General features: G+C 37.1%; 1 protein-coding gene across 1 annotated transcript in view; it reads left to right on the top strand.

Moving 5' to 3' along the window:
• MBD5 (methyl-CpG binding domain protein 5) overlaps window positions 1–19,452 on the top strand; it is a 192,727-nt gene that overhangs the window by 16,369 nt on the left and 156,906 nt on the right. The window contains exons 2-4 of the mRNA XM_014534024.1: window positions 1,429–1,492; window positions 4,897–5,026; window positions 11,264–11,383. The gene's annotated coding sequence lies outside the window, so the exon portion shown is untranslated. The remainder of the gene's footprint in view (window positions 1–1,428; window positions 1,493–4,896; window positions 5,027–11,263; window positions 11,384–19,452) is intronic.

Here is a 19,452-nt window from a genome sequence, read left to right on the forward strand (position 1 = left end):
AAAAAAGTCGATATTAAGAAAAAAATTGTAAATGGAAGATTATAAGAGAGGGTTTCGCGTGCCAGCAAAAGTTACTGGCGTGCCATGTTTGGCACGCGTGCCAGGGGTTGCCCATCCCTGTCATAGGCCATCTAAGGAGGCAGATATATAAACAAATGTGTATGATTTAATGTAATATGTAATTTTATTTTACTTTTTAATTTATCTTTATTGTTGAAAGTATTACAGATGTCCTCCTTTTGTTCCCCATTAACCTCCTCCACCCTGTACCGCCACCCTCCCCCCACCTCCAGGCCTTCACCACACTATTGTCTGTGTCCATGGATTATGTATATATGCATATAAGTACTTTGGTAATATGTATTTTTAAAGCTACAAAATGCTAGTGGTAATACGATAAATATGAGAAAATATAGACTATAGTGTTTGAATATAAATTAACGTACAACTATGATTTCAGTTTCATTTAGAATATTCAATTCTAGAATTGAATTAGAATGTTGTTGTGGTTATTGTACATCATCCTCTTCTACTAGTGTATAAGTGCCTTGAAGACCTGTCCTGTGTATTATTTTTTTTCTATTTCCTAGCACTACTAAACATACATAGAATACACTCAATAAATGCTTGTTAAATTGAATTAATTTCTAGGAGCTGCTCTTTTTAAAAAATTCAATCTCACAGTCTATAATGTAATATACTACATCTGCATATCCAGACTGCTGGTTTTTGTCCTAATTTAAGATGCAATTGTAGAGAAATTGATAAACGTAACATTTTAAATCTAAATTATTTTACTCTTTCTCACTTTGGAAACTGTAGGCTTATTCTATGGGTACTGCCTTCACACAACATATTTATAGAATTGGCCTTTTGTTCCTGACACACTGTTTTAAATACACACACTTGTTTTATCCGAATTCAGAAACCTACTAAATGTCATCTCAAGCGAAGTTTAGTGGGTCAAAAGTTATGCAGACCTTTTGAGGTCAAAAACAACAAGGGATCTTGTGAGGTGCAAAAGCTCATGGTAACAGCAATTACAAAAGAGAAATTCCAAATATATAGTGAACTATTTTAGCATTTCTGGGCTTGCTTTATGGCCTCCCAGGATAACCATTTTGAAGGGCAAACCTTAAGTACAGTACATTCATTAAAATACCCGACTCCTCATAGTCGCAGTTTGTAACCCTGGTTTATTAAAAAGAGTTGGTTTCATTGGACTGAAATTTAAGCATTTTATGTTGTTTCCTGACAAATAATCAGTCTAATACTATCCTGAATTGGTATTAAACTTTTACTAGTGACCTCTATATGATAACTTGTTTTTAATTAGAAAATATAATTATTATTTCCTCATTCTTTCTTTAAAAGATGTAATTAGAGCTCACTTGATTTTTTTTTTCATTTTTATTGGATATTTTTCAGCCTGAAAAAATGTGTGCATTCATGCTCATGATTCTTTCATTATTATATCCATTGTTGTTATCAGGTAAGACCAAAAATCACCCTCATTACCTGATTATCTGATCTTTTACCTAAAGGAGCCTAATCTAGAGCTAAGACCAAGGACATGTCAGATGGAGCAAATACTATAAAGCAGCATTTCAACTGTACTTACTCAGTTTCTGAGAAATGAAACAGGAGACGAGCTAAAGTTTACTTTTGCTTTAGCTAGAAAGAAAAAGGATTGCCAGTTAAATTAATGCTATTGACATGAAGAGATAGATCTATTTAAGAAAACAAATGCCTTGCCCTGGGTGGGTGGCTCAGTTGGTTGGCACATCGTCCTGTACACCTAGCATGTCAAACTCGCGGCCCATGGGCTGCATGCGGCCCACAATGAATATTTTTGCAGCCCAGCCAATATAACAGTATGTGAGAAACGTTTTAATAAAAATTTCGTAACCTAATTTTTACAATATCCTGTTATACATAATTATTAATAACGAACTACAGCATTTGCTAATGACTGATTACTATAATCGTGTTGCATTCATTTCCCTTGTGCCTACGTGCAGGCGCACCATTTCTGTCCACTAATACTAGCAGCGAGTATTTTAGCAGCCGATTGCCACACCATTAGTCTTGTACTGACTTGTTTGGTGTGTGCAGTAGGAAATATTTCTCTTTCAGAAAACAAGAAAAATATGTTTGTTTGCGTTGCGTTTATTAATTTGTGCAGTTACTCAGTGTCTGGTAAGTGAATGTTCAAGAAAAAATATTAATTTTTTAAAAATGTTCTGTTATTTTATGTTAATGATTACTCATTTATTTCAGCCCTCAAATACTCATTAGTATTCAGCATGTGTCTATCAAAATAAACCTATGTTTCTATGAAAATTGAAGCTTTTGTTTTTTGCGGCCCACATAAACTTAAGCCTTGTTTATTTGGCCCCTGTTAGCCTTTGAGTTTGACATGCCTGCTGTACAAGAAAGGTTGTGGTTCCATTCTCAGTCAGGGCATGTAATGGAGGCCACCCATAGGTCTCTCTCTCCCTCTCCCCCACCTCTTCCTGTCTCCCTCTCTCTCTCCTGTCCCCTTCCTCTCTCTCTAAAAATCAGTAAAAAACATATCCTCAGGTGAGGAATAAAAAAAAAGAAATGCCTTTTTAAAACCTTTGAGTTCATTTGGAAGGAATATTCATATACTTTCAATTTTTATTCTGACTTCAATGTATTTTATTTTACAAGTTTATAAAACCAGCTTTTATAGGGACTAGGTACCATTTTTCTATTTCTCTTTAATTGGTGTTTTATTTATAAATAATAAAACAATTGAACTACTCCAGATTTTACTAATTAAGTCTGATAAAATTCACTTGTAAGTAATTAGTACAGAGTACATATTTTCAAAAGGATTCAAGCAGGTTTATGAAGCACAGATTTCAAAGGGTAAAATAGAGATTCAGGGGTACTAGCCTAAACTTGTAAGTTTGATGGATAAGGAAGCCATCTGAGCTACTGTCACATGCATGACCTGAAACAAATAACCATTGTACCTTCTTATATTTTTATACAAAATTAGAGGCCCAGTGCATGAATTCGTGCACCAGTGGGGTCCCTCGGCCTGGCCTGTGGGATCGGGCTGAAACCAATCTCCGATATCCCCCGAGGGGTTCTGGGTTGCGAAAGGGTGCAGGCCAGGCCAAGGGACCCCACCAGTGCACGGTCGGGGCTGGGGAGGAATGTGGGTAGTTGGCCAGCTGGGGAGGGACCAGAGGAGGGCTTTAGGGAATGTCAGGCCTGTCTTGCTCAGTCCTGATCAGCCGGACCCCAGCAGCAAGCTAACCTACTGGTCGGAGCATCTGCCCCCTGGTGGTCAGTGCATGTCATAGCAAGTGGTTGAGCAGTCTTAGGATATCATTAGCATATTACGCTTTGATTGGTTGAATGGATGACTGGAAGACCAGACACTTGGCATATTAGGCTTTTATTATATAGGATAGATATTCACAAGTAATATCTATCATGTCCAGACTTTCAGGAGGGTACCTTGATATTTTGTGAAAATAAGTAATTACTGTTTCAAGGCATAGTTTGCTTTCTGAAGAACTTTGACTTATGTTATTAAATATGGTAATAACAGCATGTGCATACTGCATTATGTTTACCAAATATTTTTATATTTGTTATCTCAGTTGGTCCACCCTGGAAATAGTAGATATCTATAATAATAAAAGCGTAATATGCTAATTAGACCGGACAGCCAAATGACCTTCCAGATGTCATTCCGGCTGAAGCTGCAGCAGCGGGGGCCAAGGCAGAGGAGGTTAGGGGCGATCAGGCAGGCAGGCAGGCAAGTGGTTAGAGGCAATCAGGCAGACAGGTGAGCAGTTAGCGGCAATCAGGCAGGCAGGAAGAGTGGTTAGGGGTGATCGGGCAGGCAGGTGAGTGGTTAGGGGAGACCAGTCAGGCAGGTGAGTGGTTAGGGGTGATCAGGCAGGCAGGCAGAGTGGTTAGAGGTGATCAGGCAGGCAGGCAGAGGAGTCCCAGATTGTGAGAGGGTGCAGGCTGGGCTGAGGGGACCTCCCCCATGCACGAATTTCATGCACCGGGCCTCTAGTCCTATATAATAAAAGCCTAATATGCTAAGTGTCCGACCATTTGACCAGTCACTATGATACGCACTGACCACCAGAGGGCAGACACTCCCACCAGTAGGTTAGCTTGCTGCTGGGGTCCGGCCAATCAGGACTGGGAGAGACGGGCTGGACACACCCTGGAGCCATCCCACAGTCTCTCCCCAGCCCCAATCGTGCACCAGTCGGGTCCCTCGCCCTGGCCTGTGCCCTCTCACAATCCTCGACCCCTCGGGGGATATCAGAGAACCGGTTTCAGCCCAATTCCCGCAGGCCAGCCCGAGGGACCCCACCGGTGCATGGCCTCTAGTATAACTTATAATGTAGATAGGAGTTAAGACTTACTTTGTTACAATGAAGAGCATTCTTCCTGACTCCCCTCTCTTTTTCTCTTCTCCTACTACACACACACACACACACACACACACACACACACACACACTCCAGAGGCTTGGGCTAAAAAGGGACATTTGGGTTCATAGGATGGGATGGTTTTTAAATTGGCCAATTCCAGGCTCCCAACTCTTTCCCTCTGGATCGGCTCCATAGTCTCTTTCACTCTTTGGTGATCCTGACGTTTTTGAGTATCACTGTCACTGATTTGGTTAATGCCATCTTTGGACACATCACTGTGGACAGAGGAATAGCTAGACACTTTGACTGCCTTGGCAATTAGACTCACTTCTAGAGCTGGGAAGTAGGTGAGTTGTCCAAAGGAAAGTCAGCATGCAGTTACCAAAAGTAGCAGTAAAGCATGGTGGGTGGCAAACTTCAAATGTCCACTCTAGCAGATATTATCATCTCCACCTTTCAGATGAGAACATGGATATTCAGAGGGGCTAAATGACCTACCCAAAGTAGGTCTTCTGGTTACAAATCCTGCTCCAGGCTGCCCTAAAGGAAAAGGGAAGCAGCAATGGATAAGAAAAGAGAAATGGTTCTAGGTATGACACTTATTTCTATTCTATTTTTTGAAGTAAACCAGGCATGATTGATTTTAGGGTGATAATTGAGTCTGAATCTGTGGGGAGGGTGAACAAGAAATTTGTGGGAAATAAAATGTCCCAAGGTCTGTGTAAAATAAAATGTCCCAATGTCCCAATGTTAGCAATTTAAATAGCTAACATTTATTAGCCATTCCTTATATCAGGCACTGTGCTAAGCATTGTTCCTATATCCATTAATACAGCATTCCTATGAATTAAGGATTTTTGCAAAGAATGAAACTTAAAAAAATGGTTTAATATCTTATCCATGTGGTTTAATATCTGTTTCATGTGGGACAGAGGTTCCAGCTGAATCAGAAACAAGTACACAGGAAACCAAGCAAATGAAAAGATGATCTAATTGGAAAGAGGCAGAGCTAAGATTTAAACCCAGGGAGTCCAGGACCCACTGCAGTGCCTGTTTTTTATTTTCATTGTCACCAATTAGCAGCAATATTTAGGGACCTGCCATGTGCTGTCTGTCATAGCAGATACTGGGTGCAACAGCTGTTTCCTAGAAATTTACCCTATAAGGTTGTATAATTCAATTCATGCAACCACATTTAAGAATTTATAAACGCCTACTATGTTTCCACAGATCATGGTTAATGTTAACTTTTATGCTGTTTTTGTTTTGTTTTATATTTATCAGAGTTACACATGCACATAGTTTAAAAAATCAATTAGTCCTACAAAACTTATTTTAAAAAAAAAACAGAAACAGGTCCTTGCTGTGTACTTCCTTTTACTATTTTTCAAATTTTCAGAAGCAATCACTTTTTTTCTTTTTACTTTTTTTTTCTGTTTCCTCTGGTATTTATGAAAAATAATATCTCTAAATAACATGATTGTATTTCTACTTCTTGATTTTTTCAGCTTCAGATAATCCATTACTGTGCCACTATGGGAGATGTAGATTTAGATCTTTATGCGCCCTACACCATCACCACAAATACGCCATCTTTTCAGTCTGATGACTTAATAACCATACCATGTATCTAATTCTCTGCTTTCCCTAACAATAATAATTGTCATATTTTTCATTTGCTTGGCTTCCTGTGTACTTGTTTCTGACTCAGCTGTAACCTCTGTCCCACATGAAACAGATTTCTTTATACTATCACCTTGGGGTTTCTTTTTGTCCCTGCTTTGAATTGGATCTTCTGTTTTTAATGTCTTTCCTTCTTCATTTACTCTCTCATTTTGATGGAGCACTTCTAACAATAGCTTTGATCTTCGCTCTGTAAAATGCCTTTATGCTTTAGACATTTGATTGATTTTGTGGCTGAGAACAGACTTTGTGGTTTGGAATTTATTTTCTCTCAAAATTTTTATGTTCACTCTCCTTTGTCTTTTGGTGTTTAAAAGTTGAAAAACAATCTAATTTTTGTTCTACATTTTTTCCCACTATTTTCTATTTTTTTCAAGAGTTTTAAAACTTTATTATGATGTGCCTTGTTGGGGTTCTATTTGACTAGACACTCAGTGAGCCCTTTTAATCTGCAAATTAATGTTGTTTAATTCAGGCAAATTTTCATGAATTGCTTCTTTGATTATTTCTTTCTCTCCATGTTCTCTTTTCTTTCTGTTATCTGGATGCTGAACCTCTAGATTGGTCTAATTTTCTTATCCTTTTTCTCCTATGTTCCTTTAAAAAAGAGACTTTTCTTAGTCTCTTCTTTCTGGGATATCATCCAACCTTTAGGTTTCCATTTCTAATATAATTTTGTTTCTCAGAAACAGTTTCTTTGTTCCTTTTTTTTTTTTTTTAAATCAACTTGTTTTTGTTTCATGGATGTAGTCCTCTCATATCTTTGAGGATACTTTTTCTGGAAACTTTACTAGTATTTCCCCAAATAGTTCTATTTCCTGTTTGTTTGCTTTAAGGCTTCATCTTTCATGTGAGGGGCTTTCCTCGGATGTCTGGTGGTCTTTGACTGTCAGCTCACATTTAAGGTAGTAAGAAAGGTAAATGCGTAGATAACACATAATTGGGGCTTAATAACTGTGAATTCCCTAAATCCAACTATGCTATTTATTCAGAACCCCAATATTATTTTAGTGAATATCTTCCTTTTCAGTTCAATTAGATTCACCAAAGAAGTTTTTACTCTCCTGCCTAGAAGTTATAAAATGGGCTAGTAGCATTCTGCAAACCAAATAGAAGAGAAGTGGGAGTCTCAATATTCAGCATGTAAAATGTCACTCAGTTCTGTTTTCAGTTGAGCACTCTGTCCTTCAGAATTCCTCCAAATTTCCCAGTTCAGGAACTTTGCTAGGATGAAAGAGGGAGAAGTTCTTGTCCACTTGTGAAGAGTAGAAAGGGAATGTAAAAGACAAATTCTTAAATAGAACTCCAAAGAGGTTTGCTCTGATTCCCACCTTTAACTAACTTTCATAAATCTGGGTCCCCCTAATTCCTAAGTTTTTTTGGAAACTAGTACAAATTAAATTGCTTCTTGGCTTTGCCTACTGCTGCTTTAGGATTCAACTTGCTTGGCATTCAACTATAGTCAGTTAGCTATAGTTTTCTGCCCTCTAGCTCCCAAATTTTGGTTACTGTCATTCATCTCTATTCTGCTTTTCTTTCTTGGCTTATTCTTTTTAATAAAATATTTAATATTCTGTTGTATTTTAGTGTGGTTTTGAAAGGGAATGAAGTTAAATGTGTATGTTCAATCTGCCACCTTTAACCAGAGTCAAAGGTGTTGATTTTATTGTCTACTATATATATATAGTTTCTTCTTTTTTATTTTATTTTTATTGAATTTATAGTTTCATTTTTTAAGCATTTGTTAGATTTGAGATAAAGATTTTTCTTAAAAATAAGTTTTTCTCTGGAGAAAATGGGAAATTACCATATTCAGTTCTATACTCTGTCTCAGAGTAAGATTTGAGGAGATTGCTGTTCACATATTATATATTTTGCATTTAAGTGGTTTTATTACCATACAGACCTGCTTCCTTCACAGCATGTGGTGATATGTATTCCTGGGTTGGCCTGAAAACAATAACTGAGAGCCATATATTACATAGCTCAAGCTATTATAATTATGACATATAATAAGATGATCAAATTTTCCAAATCAAACACTGGACAACTTAGTTGAAACATTAAGGAAAGTAAGTAGATCCACGAACGTTGGGCCAATGTACTATGTAAGTTTCATTATCTTACTTAACGCATGTTTGAGATGATTTTTTTATTATCGCACTGTGTTTTATGAATAAAGATCATAAAGAGACTCAGAGAAGTCAAGGTACTTCCCCAAACTCATACAGCTAGTGGGTGACAAAGGTAGAATTTGAACCCAGAATTCACTTCACCGCTAATACTCTTTGGAGTGAGTGTGCATAAGAAAATCAGGACACATGAGACTGCATTAAAGATCCCCAGAACTTGGTGAAAAGTCAAAGAAAGAACACTATCAGCAATAGTAATCAGAAAATTACATCACTATTGTTTGCACCTTTTTACACAACCATTTCATTGTATACTAACAGCCCTATGAGCTGGCAATATAAATTTAAGTTTTATAGTTGTTTCTCTCAAATATATAAAACATTGTTTGCCTGTAGCTATAATTTACTTACCTCACAAACACCTTTTCCTGGTCATCATTGTCTGTCTCCTCTCACTTCCCCTCTTCCACATCCCCAACGCCTCCATCCCAGCCCCTGCAATACACACCCTGTCACCACCATTTCCACAGATAAAGTAAAACTTAATCTTACCAATTGGTAGTTGCTTGGTCATTTCTGAAATAAAATTGAGTCAATTTAGGCTTTAAATTAATTTTCTTCCCTACCCCTTACTTTCTCCTTTCCTTCCACTCTTCTTCAAGTTTCTGGGAGACTCATATCATTCTGGCGTCAGTGGGTAAGTATGGGATTCCACACTCTTCCCTCTGCTTGCTGGTCTCTGCTGAGTTACTGGTTGGCCCTTGCATATTGGCACCATATGCCAGCACCTACTGAGATGTGGTTCTTCTTGCTGAGCCTCATACTGAACATACTGCCATGGTCTCCAGTTGTAAGGACCTTGCACTCTTCGCTGCGTTTTCTTAAACCTCAATCTCCTTTTTGTCTGCCGGATCAGTCTTCAAACTTTTGCAATCCACTCATAGGCTTCAGGAACTTTTCAGGTGCTCTGCCACAATACACACAATACACTGGTGTTGTAAAATGCAAAGATGTCTTCAGACAACCCTCCCAGCTACCTTCCTAAGACATTACCTGTGCGCTCTATACTCAGACACCTAGATGCTCTTTCCTGGCTGGGGGGCAGAATCTATTTCCTCTGCATAGGAAAACATCTATTTTATCCTCTTACATTCTTGCCTATTTATAGATTTTATGCCATAAACTTTATAATAAGAATATATAAGGCAGCTCTATATATCCTGAAATGATCAATTGACAAAACATCATGTGAAGAGAGCAAAGTAAAAACAATGTGTATAACTTGCTCCATGTCTGTAAAAACTTGTTTAGATAAGGCAATGCATTAAACATTTCTGGAAGAAGACACGAATCTGGATCAGGTTGCCTTCGGGGAGGGAAAGCAGATGTCTGGGGAACAAGACTGGAAAAGAAATTTTTCACTGCTTTTTTATATCTTTCAAATTCTGTATTATGCAAATAATTTATTCAAAAAATAAATAAAAGATCATTGTAAAACATTTATAATCTGGCTTCTTTAATCTTGCCAGGCTCCAAATCATCTGATTCTCAGCCACAGACAGAAAGAAGCTCTTTTGGCAAAGCTGTCTTTTCTCCCTCCTCTGCTTCCTGATGTGCCTCTCTGTCTTGTAGAACGAAGGCTGCATGAAGCAGCAGCCTACTTCAGCCTTCTGACTGTTTGCCTTACAGTAGAAGGGAAAATACTTTAGTAGGAAGATGGCCTGAGTCCCAAATATAACAGATGATAGTTTAGCTATTTTGCTAACTTGCCAGACTGAGATAGAGGGTCCTCATTACCCTTCACTTAACCCCTTTGTCCAACCCAAGTCTATATTTTAGGGTCTGTTCCTTGCAAGAATTTTTGTTATGTGTAGGCTTACCACACTGAATAGGTATTTAATAAATTATGATGACTATAAATGCATGAATCAATTTTGTAAGAATACGCCACCTAGGTTCATTCTAAATATATTAACTGAGAGAGATTTTTAAAGGTTGTATTTTAAATTTTCTGAGTGTCCGTTAATTATAGCTCTCTTTTTTCCCTGATCCAAAAGCCAATTAAGGATCATATATTGTATTCAGTTGTCCTATCCATTTAATTTTCTTTCATCTAAAAAAACTTCGCAGCCTTTTTGTGTCATGACATTGACTTTTTTTTTTAAGTCTGGGTCAATTGTTTATAAGATGTTCCTTGATTTAGATTTTTCTGAATTTTTAAATTATTAGATTTAGATTAAATATTCTTGGCAAGAATACTCCATTGGTAATGCTGTGCCTCCTCCAGATAATAGAAAGAAGAAATTGGTAACACAGTAGATGAGCACTCTACTATGACTTGATGGAGGGTCCAGAATGAGTTTTCAATTCTCTTTGCTTTAATTTTATACTGATAGGTCATTTTTAAGTGATTTGGTAGTTAAATAGACCAGGTATCCGTAAATAGTATTTTATTCAATCCATTGGATATCACTTGGAACAGCAAAAGTGTTCTCCTGTTAAATTGATCAGTTTTTTGTGAGTTTGTAACAGTTTGGGGAACCGACAGAAGTTTCTGATTTGCGAAGTGAGGGCCAAGTGATAATAATATCCACCTCACAGCATTGAGTTGAGAATTACTTGAGATGTGAACTCAAGTAATGACATGAAATATCACTTACAGTAATATACCCTGTGAAGGGTCTCTATTAATGTCACCAACCCTACCCAGGTATTTATTTTTTAAACCACATATATATCATATACTATTGTATATGGCAGTGTTCTAAATATTTTATGAATATTAATCTTTGTAGCAAAAATTGGATACTATTATTATCATCCCCATTTGTAGATGAGGAAACTGAAGTACAGAGAAGATACATATTTTTTCCAAGGTTACATAACAATGTTTACCTGTGAGACCCCATTTAAAAGCAGGCAGCCTGTACAGCTCCAATGTGTGCTTGAAGATAGACTGCATTCCACCTCTCCTTTAAATTAATGCATGTGTCTGTGTCACTTCTGTTTCAGAGAGAAGAGGTACTCCCATGTAGGGATTCATAAAGGCATAGAGCACCTAGAGATTTGCTGCCTCCATTACGCTGCTGGGTCTCACAGCACTTGTTATGTTTTTAAGTTTCTCTCCAGAAGGTAGGAATTGTGTGTTTTTCTCTCCATGAATTATTTATATAATTATAGTTTTCTTGTCTGTGAATTTAATTTTTTTTAAATATTAAAAGCATCTTCTGACATCCAGAGATTAAAATGCCAAAGAGTTAAGGCACATAATCACATTGCCTCTATAAAAACATTTTCTATTCTAAAATTAATACATGTTCATTGTAAAATATATATATATATATATATATATACATATAAAATAGTACAGAAATGTATAGTAATCCTACCACCTTGAAATAACCATTTTTTTTATTTTGTTGTAATTCTTGCTGAATTTGATGCATATATAATACATATCTATATAATTATTAAGATTATGACTGGCAACAATAGGATATAAATGAAACACTCTTTGGCTACAGTGCTTCTTTCACTTAGCAAGTTGTGGCATTTTTCATGCCAGTAAATATCATCCACATTAGCATTGTCAAAGGTCATATAATAATCTAATTTAAAGGTATAACATAAATTGTATAACCATTTTCCAATTATTGAGTATTTGAGATGTTTCCAATATCTCCCTGTGGTTAACATGACTTCGATGAATGTACTTGTGCATACATCTTTGTATTCATGTCTAATGATATTTAGGACAATTTCCAAAAGTAAGTATTGTAGAACCTTAGTTCCTAAGCATGCTCTCTGATGAAAGGGTTCCAGGACCTATAATATAAGAAAACACTGACTATTACCCACCATCTTGAAGAATTCCAATATTTAGTAGTATACTAAGGTCTTAGAAATCAAACTTATTTGATTATAGAATCCTTTCTTAAAATAAAACCTGGCTATGGGCTGTTGAGAGTTGGAGAAGTTGTGCATGTGTGGGAAGGGGGCATATGGGAAATCTTTCTAGTTTCCACTCAATTTTGCTGAGTCCAAAACTTCTCTAAAAAATAAAGTCTATGTTATAAAAAGCAAAAGGAAATGTTAAAGGGGAATATATTTAAGTGCCATTGTATACATTTACATTTCAAATTAAATTTAGACTTGCACACATACACATAATACACACCTGATAACATCCCACTTAACACTTTGGAAAATACTAGCTTATGGTATATTCTTAAAAAGGGAATTGGTGGATCAAAGAGTAAATATACTGAAAGTCTACAAATTGCATTTTTACCAGCAGTATGGAGGAGTGCCACTTTCACTGTAGTTTTGTCATTTGATAGTAACTGTTTTTGTTTTACATAAATCTGATATGAGAAAAGTATATGGTATTTTAATTTTCATTTACTTGATTGCTAGTGAGATAAATGTGTTTTTATACTTTCATTTGCCCATCATTTTTCTTTTATGACCATCTCATTTATGCCCCATTTCAAATTTTTCTTAGGCTTTTTAATGGATTTTTTTGATTGCAAAGAATCAAGAATCATATTAAGAATATTAACACTGTAAATCACATGGTACAATTATGTTTTCCCTCATTTTCCTCTTTTTATGTTTTGTTTTATTTTATGTATTTTAATTTTGCCATGTAAGGTTGGCATCTTATGAGGTTCAATCATTCTGTCATCTTCATGGATTCTGAATTTGGTGTCTGTATGTTCATTGGCTTTTTCTAAAAAACTTTATTATGGATAGTTTCAAACATAGAAGATTTGGGAGAATCTATTCTATAGATATAAAAGCCTAAGTGACCAGCCAATTGGCTGACCAGCCAGTAGCTATAATACATAATGACCACCAGGGGACAGATGCTCAACGCACAGGCATGGAAACATGGAACACACTGATGAATCTCAGAGGGGAGGGGGAAGGAGAGAGGGTGGGAAGAGATTAACCAAAGATCTTATATGCATACTAGAGGGGTCCTTCGGCCTGGCCTGCGGAGATCGGGATGGAACCGGTTCTCCAACATCTCCCGAAGGGTCCCAGATTGCGGGAGGGCACAGACCAGGTCATGGGACCTCACCAGTGCACAAATCCATGCACCGGGCCTCTAGTAGTATAATAAACCCCCATGTATTTCAATCTGGCCTCAATGATTAACAACTCATGGCTAATCTTTTTCTTTTAAAACTCTTGTAGTATGTTGAAGCAAATGCAGACATTAAGTTATTTCACCTATTAATATTTCAGTATGAGAGTAACTCTAAAGGTAGTTTTACCTAACCTGTATTTTACATCTGCCATAGTTTTTCTTGCTGAAATCATTGACTTCCACTACAACATACTTAATGTTATACCAAACATCAACATTAGCTAAGATTAGTGTTTTGTAATTTATAATTTTAAAATAGCCTCCATAAGAATTTAATATACTGACTACTTGTGACCAAAAAAAAAATATGTGTTACTCATTTTTCATGCTTTAAATATACATGTATCTATGACCCATACTTTTTTTGTTGCTAAAGTTAAATCAATCAATAAAAAGCCTCAGTTTCCATTTTTACTGAAGATAAGCCTTATTATAACTCTTTTTACACCACAATATAGATATTATTTTTCTGTCCTCAGAAGGTACTGTCCTAAATTGCTACTTGTTTTCCTACATTAATGGGGAATTTTTCAAGACTTTTGAATAAAACTTGACATATGCCTCTCCAGAAACGTAGCAGATGAATCTCAGAGGGGAGGGGGAAGGAGAGAGGGTGGGAAGAGATTAACCAAAGATCTTATATGCATACTAGAGGGGTCCTTCGGCCTGGCCTGCGGAGATCGGGATGGAACCGGTTCTCCAACATCTCCCGAAGGGTCCCAGATTGCGGGAGGGCACAGACCAGGTCATGGGACCTCACCAGTGCACAAATCCATGCACCGGGCCTCTAGTAGTATAATAAACCCCCATGTATTTCAATCTGGCCTCAATGATTAACAACTCATGGCTAATCTTTTTCTTTTAAAACTCTTGTAGTATGTTGAAGCAAATGCAGACATTAAGTTATTTCACCTATTAATATTTCAGTATGAGAGTAACTCTAAAGGTAGTTTTACCTAACCTGTATTTTACATCTGCCATAGTTTTTCTTGCTGAAATCATTGACTTCCACTACAACATACTTAATGTTATACCAAACATCAACATTAGCTAAGATTAGTGTTTTGTAATTTATAATTTTAAAATAGCCTCCATAAGAATTTAATATACTGACTACTTGTGACCAAAAAAAAAATATGTGTTACTCATTTTTCATGCTTTAAATATACATGTATCTATGACCCATACTTTTTTTGTTGCTAAAGTTAAATCAATCAATAAAAAGCCTCAGTTTCCATTTTTACTGAAGATAAGCCTTATTATAACTCTTTTTACACCACAATATAGATATTATTTTTCTGTCCTCAGAAGGTACTGTCCTAAATTGCTACTTGTTTTCCTACATTAATGGGGAATTTTTCAAGACTTTTGAATAAAACTTGACATATGCCTCTCCAGAAACGTAGCAGATTTTTTTTTGAATCCTTGGCTTAGATGGAATACAAAATTTTATATGTTTTTTTTCTTTTATTGTCTAAAGTTTTACATATGTCTTCTTTTTCCCCAATTGACCCTGCCCCAGCCCTTCCCACCCCAGGCAAGCCCCAGTGTCTGTGTCCATTGGTTATGCTAATATGCATGCATACAAGTCCTTTGGTTGCTCTCTAACCCCACCTCCTTCCCTACCATTTGTCTCTAGATCAATCTATTCTTGTTCATCAAATTATGTTGACCATTATATCCCACATATTGAGTGAGATCATGTGATATTTATCTTTCTCTGACTGGCTTATTTCGCTTAGCATAATGTTCTCCAGTTCCATCCATGTTGTTGCAGATGTTAAAAGTTCCTTCTTTTTTTATAGCAGCATATTTACATGTTTTATGTGATTAATATCTGATTACTTTTTAAGATATCAGTTAAAAAAAAACGAGTACCTTTTTTTTCTTTTCTTTTTTTAGAGAGAGAGGGAAGGAGAGGGATAGAGAAATAGACTCATCAATGTTGAGAGAGAATCATAGATCAGCTGCCTCCCACATGCCCACACTGGGGATTGAGCCCATAACCTAGGCATGTTCCCTGCCCGGGAATCGAACCATGACCTCCTGGTTCATAGGTCAATGCTCAGCCATTGAGCCACATCAGACGGGCAAGAAAGCAATACTTTCTTAGGGTCTTCTATGGCGTTTGATAGTGAATATAATAGTTCATTGAAAATTAGGAAGATACCCCATGATTACTACTGCCAGAAAGAGTACAGAACATAATCAGATATGGTTCTTATATAAAGAAAGATACAAAAGCAAAGTTAGTCTCAACTAGAAATAGAATTACCAATGTATATGAAAAGCAGAGGAGGAAAATAAGTATGAGCCTTAGTCACAGCTAAGTAAAATCATGTAAGATTTAATAGTTAATAGAGATCTTTGTGTTAGTATTGTCAGATCATATTATTTTATGAATGAGAAAACAAAAGAACAGAGAGTTTAACTCACGTTTGTCCGAAGTCATGCAAATGGTTTTTATTTATAGTTTTCTCAGAAGACATTTAAAAGGTTCTAAAAAGTTATCATTATTAACAACAATAAGTAACAATTATTGAGTGCCTACTCTAAACCAGAGAATCTACTAAATATTTTCTATCATTTGTCTCATTTAATCCTCACATATACTTTGTGGTAAGAACTATTATTATCCCTTTTATAGAGGTAAGGCAACTGACACTAATCCAGGGAGTCTGAGACATATAGCCCTCCCTCAGTAAGACATTGTATTTCACTATCAGAATTATGGGAAGAACAGAGAACGGATTGCAATGTTCAATCCTAGAAATAAGACAAGAGTGGGAACTTTAGGCAGAATAGATGGCAAGAAATAATATTTTGATATCCTAAGTAAAAAAAAAAAAGTGAAAGGTCTAGTTAAAGAAATTGTGGTGTGATTTAACTCTGTCTTATTCTCTGATTTTCAGGAACCATTGCATCCCTCAATTCATTTCTGCATTTAAAAAAATTATTTTGGATTTTTGAATAAACAATGTTTTTTGTTTTTTTTGGCTTTAAAACTACAGTTTATTTTTTTTTAAATTAAATCTTTATTGTTCAGGTTACATTTGTTCCTCTTTTTTTCCCCCCCATAACTCCCCTCCTCCCAGTTCCCGCCCCACCCTCCGCCCTCACTCCCCACCCACTGTCCTCATCCATAGGTGCACGATTTTTGTCCAGTCTCTTCCCGCATCTCCCATTCCCCTTTCCCCGCCAAGAATAGTCAGTCCATTCCCTTTCTATGTCCCTGATTCATTATAATCACCAGTTCATTCTGTAAATCAGATTATTTATTCACTTGATTCTTAGATTCACTTGTTGATAGATGCATGTTTGTTGTTCACAATTTGTATCTTTACCTTTTTCTTCTTCCTCCTCTTAAAGGATACCTTTCAGCATTTCATATAATACTGGTTTAGTGGTGATGAACTCCTTTAGCTTTTCCTTATCTGTGAAGCTCTTTATCTGACCTTCAATTCTGAATGATAGCTTTGCTGGATAAAGTAATCTTGGTTGTAGGTTCTTGCTATTCATCACTTTGAATATTTCTTGCCATTCCCTTCTGGCCTGCAAAGTTTCTGTTGAGAAATCAGCTGACAGTCGTATGGGTATTCCCTTGTAGGTAATTGAGTCTCTTTCTCTTGCTGCTTTTAAGATTCTCTCTTTGTCTTTTGCTCTTGGCATTTTAATTATGATGTGTCTTGGTGTGGTCCTCTTTGGATTCCTTTTGTTTGGGGTTCTCTGCGCTTCTTGGACCTGTAAGTCCATTTCTTTCACCAGGTGGGGGAAGTTTTCTGCCATTATTTCTTCAAATAGGTTTTCAATATCTTGCTGTCTCTCATCTTCTGGCACCCCTATTATTCTGATGTTGGTACGCTTGAAGCTGTCCCAGAGGCTCCTTACACTATCTTCATATTTTCGGATTCTTTTTTCATTTTGCTTTTCCGGTTGGGTGTTTTTTGCTTCTTCGCATTTCAAATCTTTGACTTGATTCTTGCGCTCCTCTGGTCTGCTATTGGGTGTCTGTATAATATTCTTTATTTCAGTCCGTGTATGCTTAATTTCTAGTTGGTTCTTTATCATAGCATCGAGGGTCTCATTAGTTTTCGTGACTCTCTCCTCAAGTTTATTGACAGCTTCTAGCACATTTTTGCAAGCCCTCAAAATTGCGATTTTTAGCTCTATATCCTCCATTTCTGTCATGTTTTTTTGTCTCCGCATTTTTTATGCTTTCTTGGTGCACCCCCTAGTGGTCTTTGTGCGCAGTCTTGTTCTAGTTGAGCCTTGATTGTTGTAGTTAATACTAGAGGGATTTGACCACCAGGCCGACTGGCTGTGTGAATCAGCTGTGTCTGCCGCGGAAAACTTCTGTCCTCTGGGGAGGTGCTAATCTAGCCTTTGCCTGAGGCGATCTGGCAAATGGCTCTGCGCAGGGCTTGGGCGGGGCGGGCTCAACAGGGCGGGCGGAGGGAGCGGTTATGGCCCCTCTCAGTCCCGTTCCCAGAGGCTCTGCTTCTCAGAACCCCAGGAACCGCTGCAAACCTCGGAGGGAAAGCTGCCTTCCAACTGATGCCAGACACTCCCGCTTCTCCCGTTTGAGTCCGAGTCCCCAGCGATTCGCCCGTATCTGGAGCTCAGAGTCTGAGACTCCCCCCTGACCGAAAACGACAACCGCGCTCTCAGCCACCAGCCCGCTTTGCGCGCGCACCTCCGCACCTGAGTATTTTCCACACTGCGCCTCCTCTGAGCCTCGGTGTGCTGTTATTTTTCCTTCTAGTTGAAGAGTCTCTCCTCAGCCAGCCTTCCTGTGGTTCTGGGTGATGTCCGTTCCGTCTTTTAGTTGTATTTTTGAAGCGGTTGTTTGCGGCAGCAGTCTGCGGTGTTTACCTATGCCGCCATCTTGGTCTCTCCTCGAATAAACAATGTTTTATGACAACTGTATTACAAAATTCTGAATTTACCAAACTCTTCTCCATTATCACTGCTTTTCATATCCCCTTTAAGGACTTTATATATCCAGTTGCATGTATTATATAATGCAGTCCCTAAGTATTTTTGTTATTAAAATATCTTTTTAATAAATTAGTGAAGAAAGCAACAGTCCAAACAGATTGCCTGTTGCTCTAGGTTTTCATGCTTACTTTATTGGATCTCTATAGGTGCATGAATTAGACAAATAATTAAATCATGAAAGAAGAAATGTTTTTCAAAAACGAGTATGCAAGTTTAGTTCTAAATAGCAATAGCAATCACAGTTTTAGCTCGAGGCTTTTCTGAGGGATTATGAATAATGATTAGGGGAGATTATAGTCCTGAGGCAAAGCCTTGGGACATTGACGCACATAGCCAGCCATACAGCCTCCAAACACTGGTCTTTAGGTTGGCGAGTATTGGTTGAAATACCAGAGGGAATCAAACCAGAAGCTGTCACTTTATACCAAGGACCATCTCAGGAGTCTGAAGTTTAAATGGTAACATAAATGTTTACCAAAACAAAAACCCTTGGTAGGTTTTTCAGGTCCTGTGGTTTTATTTTATTTTTACTGCTTTGGGTATGTATATTTATTTGCCTGTAGACGGAATTATGTATAAAAAATTGTAAAACCAAGAAAGTAATATCATTGTTGAAAATTGTGTTCAGCTGTGTCTCTACATTTATTCAGGGGAAATAGGTAAGATTTTTGTTTTAAAAAAGATAACAGCTCTATCGGAGTTTTCACCTCATACAAATAGTCTCTTCCCCTCTTCTACTTCATTCTCTCTTTTCACTCTTTTTTTTCTTTTTCTTTTTTTCCCCCTCTTTTTTTCCCAACTTCATTTTTGCACTCCTTTTTTTTCTTTCTTATTTTTCTTTTCTTTTCTTTTTTCTCTTTTATCTTCTTCTCTTCTTTCCTCCTTATCCCCTAATTCTCTTAATTCGGGTGGTCACCTTTATTTGGGGTTAATAATATCGTGAAAATATTTGTGTTCAGTGCCTGGTACGTTGTGCCTTGTTGTGTTGTATTTTGTGCCTTTAAATCAACGCAGCAGATCCAAGCAACAGCAGCCTCCTGATCACCAC

This window comes from Myotis brandtii, unplaced genomic scaffold (assembly GCF_000412655.1).
Source record: "Myotis brandtii unplaced genomic scaffold, ASM41265v1 scaffold125, whole genome shotgun sequence".
NCBI classification, from domain to species: domain Eukaryota; kingdom Metazoa; phylum Chordata; class Mammalia; order Chiroptera; family Vespertilionidae; genus Myotis; species Myotis brandtii.